The sequence below is a fragment of the Nyctibius grandis genome, chromosome 11 (assembly GCF_013368605.1).
Source record: "Nyctibius grandis isolate bNycGra1 chromosome 11, bNycGra1.pri, whole genome shotgun sequence".
Classification (NCBI taxonomy): domain Eukaryota; kingdom Metazoa; phylum Chordata; class Aves; order Nyctibiiformes; family Nyctibiidae; genus Nyctibius; species Nyctibius grandis.
The window spans coordinates 1286006-1293250 of NC_090668.1; positions in this window are offsets into that span (position 1 = coordinate 1286006).

Genomic DNA, 7245 nt, shown 5'->3' on the forward strand with positions numbered 1-7245 from the left:
GAAAGCGCGAGAAAACAAAGGGCGAGGGGAAAAAAAATATGCCAGGGAGGGCAGGATTGAGGCAGGAGCCAGGGTCCTCCGGTCCCGCGCTTGGAGGAGCTGGCTCAGCCCTGCCGAGGGCTCGGCGCTGCCAAGTGACACCAGCTGAGGCAGAGGCTTGGGCTGAATTTTTTTATTATTTTTTTTTTTTAAATTGTTTTCCTTTTTAAAAGAAAAAGTTTAATTTAATTTCGCTGGAGAATGGTTGTGGAGGAAGGCAGCGAAGCTGGGTATTGTTGCTGATATCCTTGAGCAAGAGCAATACAATGAGCTTTGATCTGCAGGAAGGATCAGCTAAACACCCCGAATGGCTCGAGAGGGCTTTTTTTTTTTAACCCAGATCTGGATGTTTTTGTGGCAAGAGTATTTTTCTCTTAAACATTTCAATTTGTTCTTTCGGTGAGTGGTTTTTTTTTTTGAGGAATATTAATACAAACTTTTCATGGAAAGGTCATGAGTCACCAAACTGGTTTCAATAACTTTGCTTTCCCAGCTAGCTGGGGGGTTCATAGCGCTGGTTTTGACAGATCAGTGAAAATTTCAGATCTTAAATATGTGGAAGAAAAAAAAAAAAAGCCTTGTGAGAAGCCACCAGATGGAAGATTTGAATTCCCACCATGTCCCAGCCCCTCTGCCCACCTCCCCTCCTGCTCGCGTCCATCTTTCCTGAGCAGCTTCTTTTTTGTTTGGGTAGGAAATGTCCCCAAAGGTGAAAAATAGAAAGCGAGGACACCACCACAGCACCCATGGGCAGGGAGTGAGGGAGCAGGGAGGGGTCCATCCCCTGGAAAAACAGGGCTGAGGCACACTGGTACCTTCAGAGAGGCTGTAGGACCCCAGATGGAAGCTCTTTTGTGGGGTGAAGGTGGAAGCCAAGGTTTCTTTAGGAAGAGGCTGAGGCATCTCCTCCAAACCACACCCTTTGGTGGGCTGAAAGCCCATCTTGGTCAGCCTGAGCCTGTTTTTATCTCTGATGATGATCTTCACCGGTCCTCAGTCCCGGATCTGTCTGACCCCCCTCTGCCATCTGCTTGGTTGCAAAACAAGCCAAGCCCTTCCACCACCACGGGTCTAAGGATGGTGGACAGGAGGTTGCTGCATCCTTGGGGTTTGGGAGGGGGAGGTTGAACCCGTGATTTTTCTTGTGTTGTGTGGCATAAACCAGGGCTGCATCTGCTGGAACAGCGTGAGGAGGAGTGGTCAAGAGAGCTGCCCTCAACCTGAACAGCCTCCACGGCTGCAACAGAATCCCAGAATCAATGAGGTTGGAAGAGCCCTCTGGGATCATCAAGTCCAACCATGGCCCTGACACCACCATGGCAACTAGACCAGGGCACTAAGTGCCATGTCCAGTCTTGTCTTAAACCCCTCCAGAGATGGTGACTCCACCACCTCCCTGGGCAGCCCCTTCCAATGGCTGATGACCCTTGCTGAGAAGAAATGCTTCCTAATGTCCAACCTGACCCTCCCCAACACCTTGCCCTTGGTGGGTAGAGCGGGGCTGGGACAGGACAGAGAGCAGAGGCTGGATGCAAACGCTGGTGTTGGGCCAGGGGAGCTGAGAAAGTGCCACCCCCAGCTCCACCCTGGGGTTTGCAGGCTGGTGAAGCTGCCGAGGGCTGGGGCTAACACGGTCCATGTGTGAGCCCGGTGCCGTCCATCGCATCGCTTTGATGGCCAAGGAGCTGATTACGCCTGCAAATAATTCCGGGTGCAAAAAATCAGAGGCTGAGCCTCGATGCAGAGGGGGGGTTGGGTTCCTTTGCAAGCTCCTTTGTTAGCGAGGACAAAAATAATCTCTATTTTATCCTGCGTGAAAAAAAAAAGGAGGATAATGCTAATAAATTGAGAACATTAAAGGGAGCCAGGAATAGCCGCTGCCCCGGGAGGCTGGGGAAGCGGCTTCGGTTTCGCAGGTTTTTCTAGTTATTGCGGCGTTCGAGTGGAAACATGTGTGGTGCGAATAAAAATGCGAAGCATCCTCTGCAGCGTGCTGTTGCCGCAGCAACCGCGGGGAGTATGGGCGAGGGGGCTCGTGCAGGGCTCTGGCTGTAAAAGGGAGCTCGAGCGCCGCGGGGTCCTTTGATCCGCGCGCCCGCGGCCCTGATTGATGGCCTCGCCATTCATTTCCTTGTCAAAGTGACATAATGTTCCTGGAACGCGCTGGACTTTTTAAGAACTAAAAGATGTTCCCCACCAAAACGCACCCCCCCCACACACACATCTCGTCCTTGAGTTTGGAGAGGGCAGAAGGGAATGGGGGTGGCTGATGGAGGTCTCTCCAGTGATGTTACTGGTGAGACTGGGCATGGGGTGCGGTGATTTTCCACCTCGTGTTGCCCCTGCCCTGGGAGTGGGGACGGGGCGGTGGGATGAGCCGCGGCACCGGGGCCGAGCGATGGAGGGACGCCCCGGTGCCGCCCACTGATGCCAACCACTGCCCCGTGCTGACGACCATCCTGTTCCAGTTAATTTCGACATGTGAAAGTGGGTTCCCCCCCCCCTTTCTTCCCCATCTGTTTCCATCTGGCCATCAAAGGAGCAAAACGCCATGTTCTGGGTCCCGCTGCCAAGAGCCTCCCCGCTCTCCCCGCCAGCCGAATAATTCCCACCGAAGCAGCCTCCAAGCCCGGGCTCGGGGGAAAGCTGAGCGTGGTGGGCTCGTGCCCAGGGCACAGCGGCCGAGCCGAGCCCTTCTCCAGCCACCACCGGTGGTGGAGCCCAAACCCTGCCTGTGACCGTGACCTTGCTCTGCCCTTGAATTTGCATCGGTCCCAGGCAGCGCTGGAGTGGATCAGCCTCCCCTTGGATCTGCTTTCCTGCTGATAGTAAAACATGAGCACAAGCAGTTGCTCTTCCTCTTTACTCCAGGTTTCTCCTCCAAAGGACCCATCCGCTTTGCACACCCCGTGCAATGGTGGTCCAGAGAAGGGCAACGAAGCTGGTGAAGAGTCTAGAGGGTATGTCCTACGGGGAACGGCTGAGGGAGCTGGGGGGGTTTAGCCTGGAGAAGAGGAGGCTCAGAGGTGACCTTAGTGCAGTCTACAACTACCTGAAGGGAGGTTGGAGCGGGGTGGGAGTCGGCCTCTTCTCCCAGGCAACCAGCGACAGGACAAGAGGACACAGCCTCAAGCTTCGCCAGGGGAGGGTCAGGTTGGACATTAGGAAGCATTTCTTCTCAGCAAGGGTCATTAGCCACTGGAAGGGGCTGCCCAGGGAGGTGGTGGAGTCACCATCTCTGGAGGGGTTTAAGACAAGACTGGACATGGCCCTTAGTGCCCTGGTCTAGTTGCCATGGTGGTGTCAGGGCCATGGTTGGACTCGATGGTCCCAGAGGGCTGATGGACAGGGCACTGCGATGCCACAGATGTGCTTGATGCATTCAAGGGGAAGGAAACGAGACGTGCTCTGAGCACGTTGCAGGCAAGGGCTTGACCAGGAACTCTGCATTTCATCCCAGTGCTTCCCAGTACCCAGCTGGACCTGGGCTAGCACCAGTAACGCAAGGATGAGAGGTCAGTGACTCACTGCGAGACAGAGCGAGGATCCCGACGGCTGTGGCGTGGGATCGGTCCATCACGCTGGTCATCAGCTCAGCTACTCCTGCGGTGAGTCACTCCCAGCCAGGAGATCCTACAGCCTCCAGTCCGGTCTGCGGGAAGGGAAACCAAAGGGTCACCTTCTGCTCCGAGGGAGTTTCATGGTTTAATCCTCTTTGAATGTGTAAATGCTGCCTAACCCCCCCTGCTCCAGGCCTGCTGCCCCACTGCAAAGGCATCCAAGCCTCCCCTTGCAGCTCTGAACCCCCAAAAAGCAGTTTCTAAAGTGTGGGAGCTCACGAGAGGAAATACAGTCACGTCTGTCTTTGCAAGCTGCACCCCTGGCCTCCACACCAGCCCATTTCTGTGTCTTCCTGGTCCTTAGGATGGCTCATCTGTGGGTCACCCTGTGCCCGTCCCTCTGCTTCAGGTTCAGATCTTCCAGCATCCAACTTCTGGACACCTCTTGCAGCTGTAACTCCATCTCCATACTATGTAGCCATCGACTCATCCATCCTTCACGTACCTTTTCCCTCTAGCTACCATGGCCATGGCCACGCACTTGGCCACCCCGCTACCATGCTGTCCCTCCCCTCTCCCCTACGCATGATCCTGAAATCCCAACAAAGCCACAGGTTGACTCCCCTGGTGCACTGAACCTCGTCTCTTGCTTTAAAAGGAACTTGATTGAGGCAAAGACGTGGTTTTGGTGTTTGGTTACCTCTCTCTGCGCAGAACTGGAGAGGCTCCAGTAAGTCAAAGCCGTGCTGACCTCCCTCTGCCCCATGCAGAGAGCCACGCGATCCAACGTCAGCTCAAGTATTTGTGGGAAAGCGAAGTTCAAGACTGCTGTTAGCAACAAGACAAACATTTCTGGTGGGTTTTGCTTAATCTGGGAGCACAAGAGCCTCTGGGCAAATCTGTGCACTAAGGTGTCAGAAGGGCAGAGGTTGAAGATGCCCCAGGGGGTCCCTGTCCAAGAACATCTTCCCCAGGTGGGAGGGGACGTTTCACTTGGTGTTACTCCTAAGCAGCACCCAAACGGTCTTGGTCCCTTGTGCCCCTGCAGGATAAGGCCACAGAAGTACGGAGCAGACAGACAGACAGACGATACCGATGAGGCACATCCCAGAAGAAGGCTGGAGTTATTTTGACGTGAGCAACTTGGTAAGCACTCAAAGCTGACTCAGTTTTCTGCGTCTCCTCCCTTCGAGCCGTGGGCCAAGCTGGAGCCATGCCAGCCCAAGGGATGGAGAAAAAAAGGGGTCTCAGAAAAGCCAACTTGCTGGGTCTTCCTCACGCAGCTCTGCAAACCACCAGCATCTTGGAGCGAGTCGGTAGCTCACGTTCACAGCCTGGTGGCTTCCCACGGCTCCCAGCAGAGTTATGAGCAACATCTTAGCACAGACTTGGGTGGGATGGGAGAGGACAGGATGGGTCCTCTCTCACCCCCAGCCTCTAGACCCATTAGCGTCACCCTCCATCACCATCACCCCGTGCCCTGGTCTGTTATCAACATCACAGAGGGCCAGAAAGAGGAGGAAGGACTCTGGAGAAGGGAGATGGAGTAGAGGGTGGTGGAGAGCTTGGACCCTTCCCCACAGAACTGGTGCTTTGCTGCCAGTGAGAACCAAACTCCATCTCTGCAACCTGTATAAAAGACCTTTGCTCTCCCCACAGCACAGTCTTGGGCAGAAAGCAGGCCCACCAAGCCCAAAGCCCCTCCAAAAGCCTGGTGAAGCAGGGGGTAACATCTCTGCCTCCATCCCAAAGAGCTCCAAGACGTTCTAAGCTGCCTGAGGAACAGACTTTACAGAAGTTCAGAACCACCAGGAGACCTGTGGGACCGACACGTCCCACAGTGCTCCAGCCTATGGATATCCCCAGCCCCTCGTGACCATCCAGGGTGAAGATGGTTTGTAGGGCTCCTCCTAAGGACCCTCCAGTTGCTCCATTTGGGCATCTCCCAAAGGGAACACCACTGTTCTCCCGTGCTGCTTTCCACCCTCTCCTCCCTCCCGGTCGTGGAGCTGACACCACTCCCAGCCCCAGCAGCACATGTGGGAGGACCCTGCAAGCCTTCAAAGCCCTGTCTGGGCAGAGACGAAAGGCCGGTTAAACTCCTGGCTGGAGATGAAAGGAAACTCTCCCCTCGGCGGCTGGAACGAGTTGCTGGGGCTTTGGAGTCGGGTTTGGGGCCCATTTCCTGAGCGCCATGGCAGGAGCTTGCGTTTGCAGAGGGACTTTGCTAACCAGCCACGGGGCTGCCGCGATGTCCCAGTGGTCCATGGCCCTTCAGCATGTCCCCGTCCTCAGGAGGACACCAGGCTCTGCAGGAGGGGCAGCCTGGATGCTCCAGCAGCTGAGGCCGGTGCTCCCATCCTCTGTGTCCCAGCACAGCCCAGCGGGACCCCACCGTCCCTCGGGGGTGACAAAGCCATGGGCAAGGATGGGCTGTCCAGCCAGGGCTGGCAGCAGGACAGGGGTGAGCAGAAAGGGGAGATGTTGGCTCCTGCACCGAGCAGGGTGCACAGCCCAGGGCTGAGGAGCGGCTGGCGGGGCGGAGGCGAGCGACAGATTTTACTCATTTTGGGAAAGGAAATTCTATTCCGATTAAACCCCGTTTGATCTCGATGGAGAAGGGGGGCAGGGTGTGGGCAGGATTGGGTTTCTCTCCGATTGTTGGGCTTTATTGGGCTAATGTATCAGCTCAAAGCTTCCCAGCAAGATTTAAAGGAGGGAAAGGCAAGGGCACGAGCTGCAAAATCTGGAGGTGACTTCAAGGGGGTTATTAAAAGAAGGGACGTGCTGCACAGCGCAGGGCAGCAAGGGGTCAAGCTGCTGGTCCAGGGCCACGTGGACACGTGGGCTGCAGAGCCAGGTGCCGTGGTACCCCCAAACGCCCTGGGGCTCTCCCCTCTCCTCTCACCATGTGCCGTGACAACTACATCCCGCTTCACCCACTCCCAAACCACTCATGGGTCCAAATTCAGTGATTTTGGCTAGGATAAAAGGTCAAGTGACGGACAACTGCAGCTGAGAAGACTTGGAGAGGTCAACCCGTGCATCCCTCTGTCCCCAGGATGGATGGGACGTGCCGCTGCCACGTCTGCCAATGCCCATCTGGTTTGTCCTGCTGAGGGGACCAGGCGGTCCACACCAGCAACCCGCTGCCCTCACTAATCCTTCCCAAGACCTAACCTACATCTGTGCTCTAGTTTAAGCCTATTACTTCTTTTCCCATCCAGACTTGACAAGCAGAGCAGATCATTCCTCTCCTCTGTAAATCAGCCCCCAAAGACCATGGCTGGGTCTTCTCTCAGAGGTTCCTTCTCCAAATCCAATTTGGAAAGGAGGAGGCGCATGGATTGGCCTGGTGGGCTTTGGGGTGCCCGTCCCATCCTCTGTGTGTCCCAAGCCAACGCCACTTGCCAGGCATGGGGCAGATAGGGGATAAATTGTCATTTTGGGGGGGTTGATGTTCAGCTTCGGAGCCCTCAGCTTCAGGACCTCGCTACCAACCCGTGAGATTTTTTTAAAATATAATTATTCCCAGAATAAATTCTCCCCCACGAGGCCTTTAAACCACTGAGCTGTGTCAAGGAGCTGCGAGGCCAAGAGACATGTCCTGGCACAGCGCTGGCTCAGCGAGATGTTTCCAGCCACG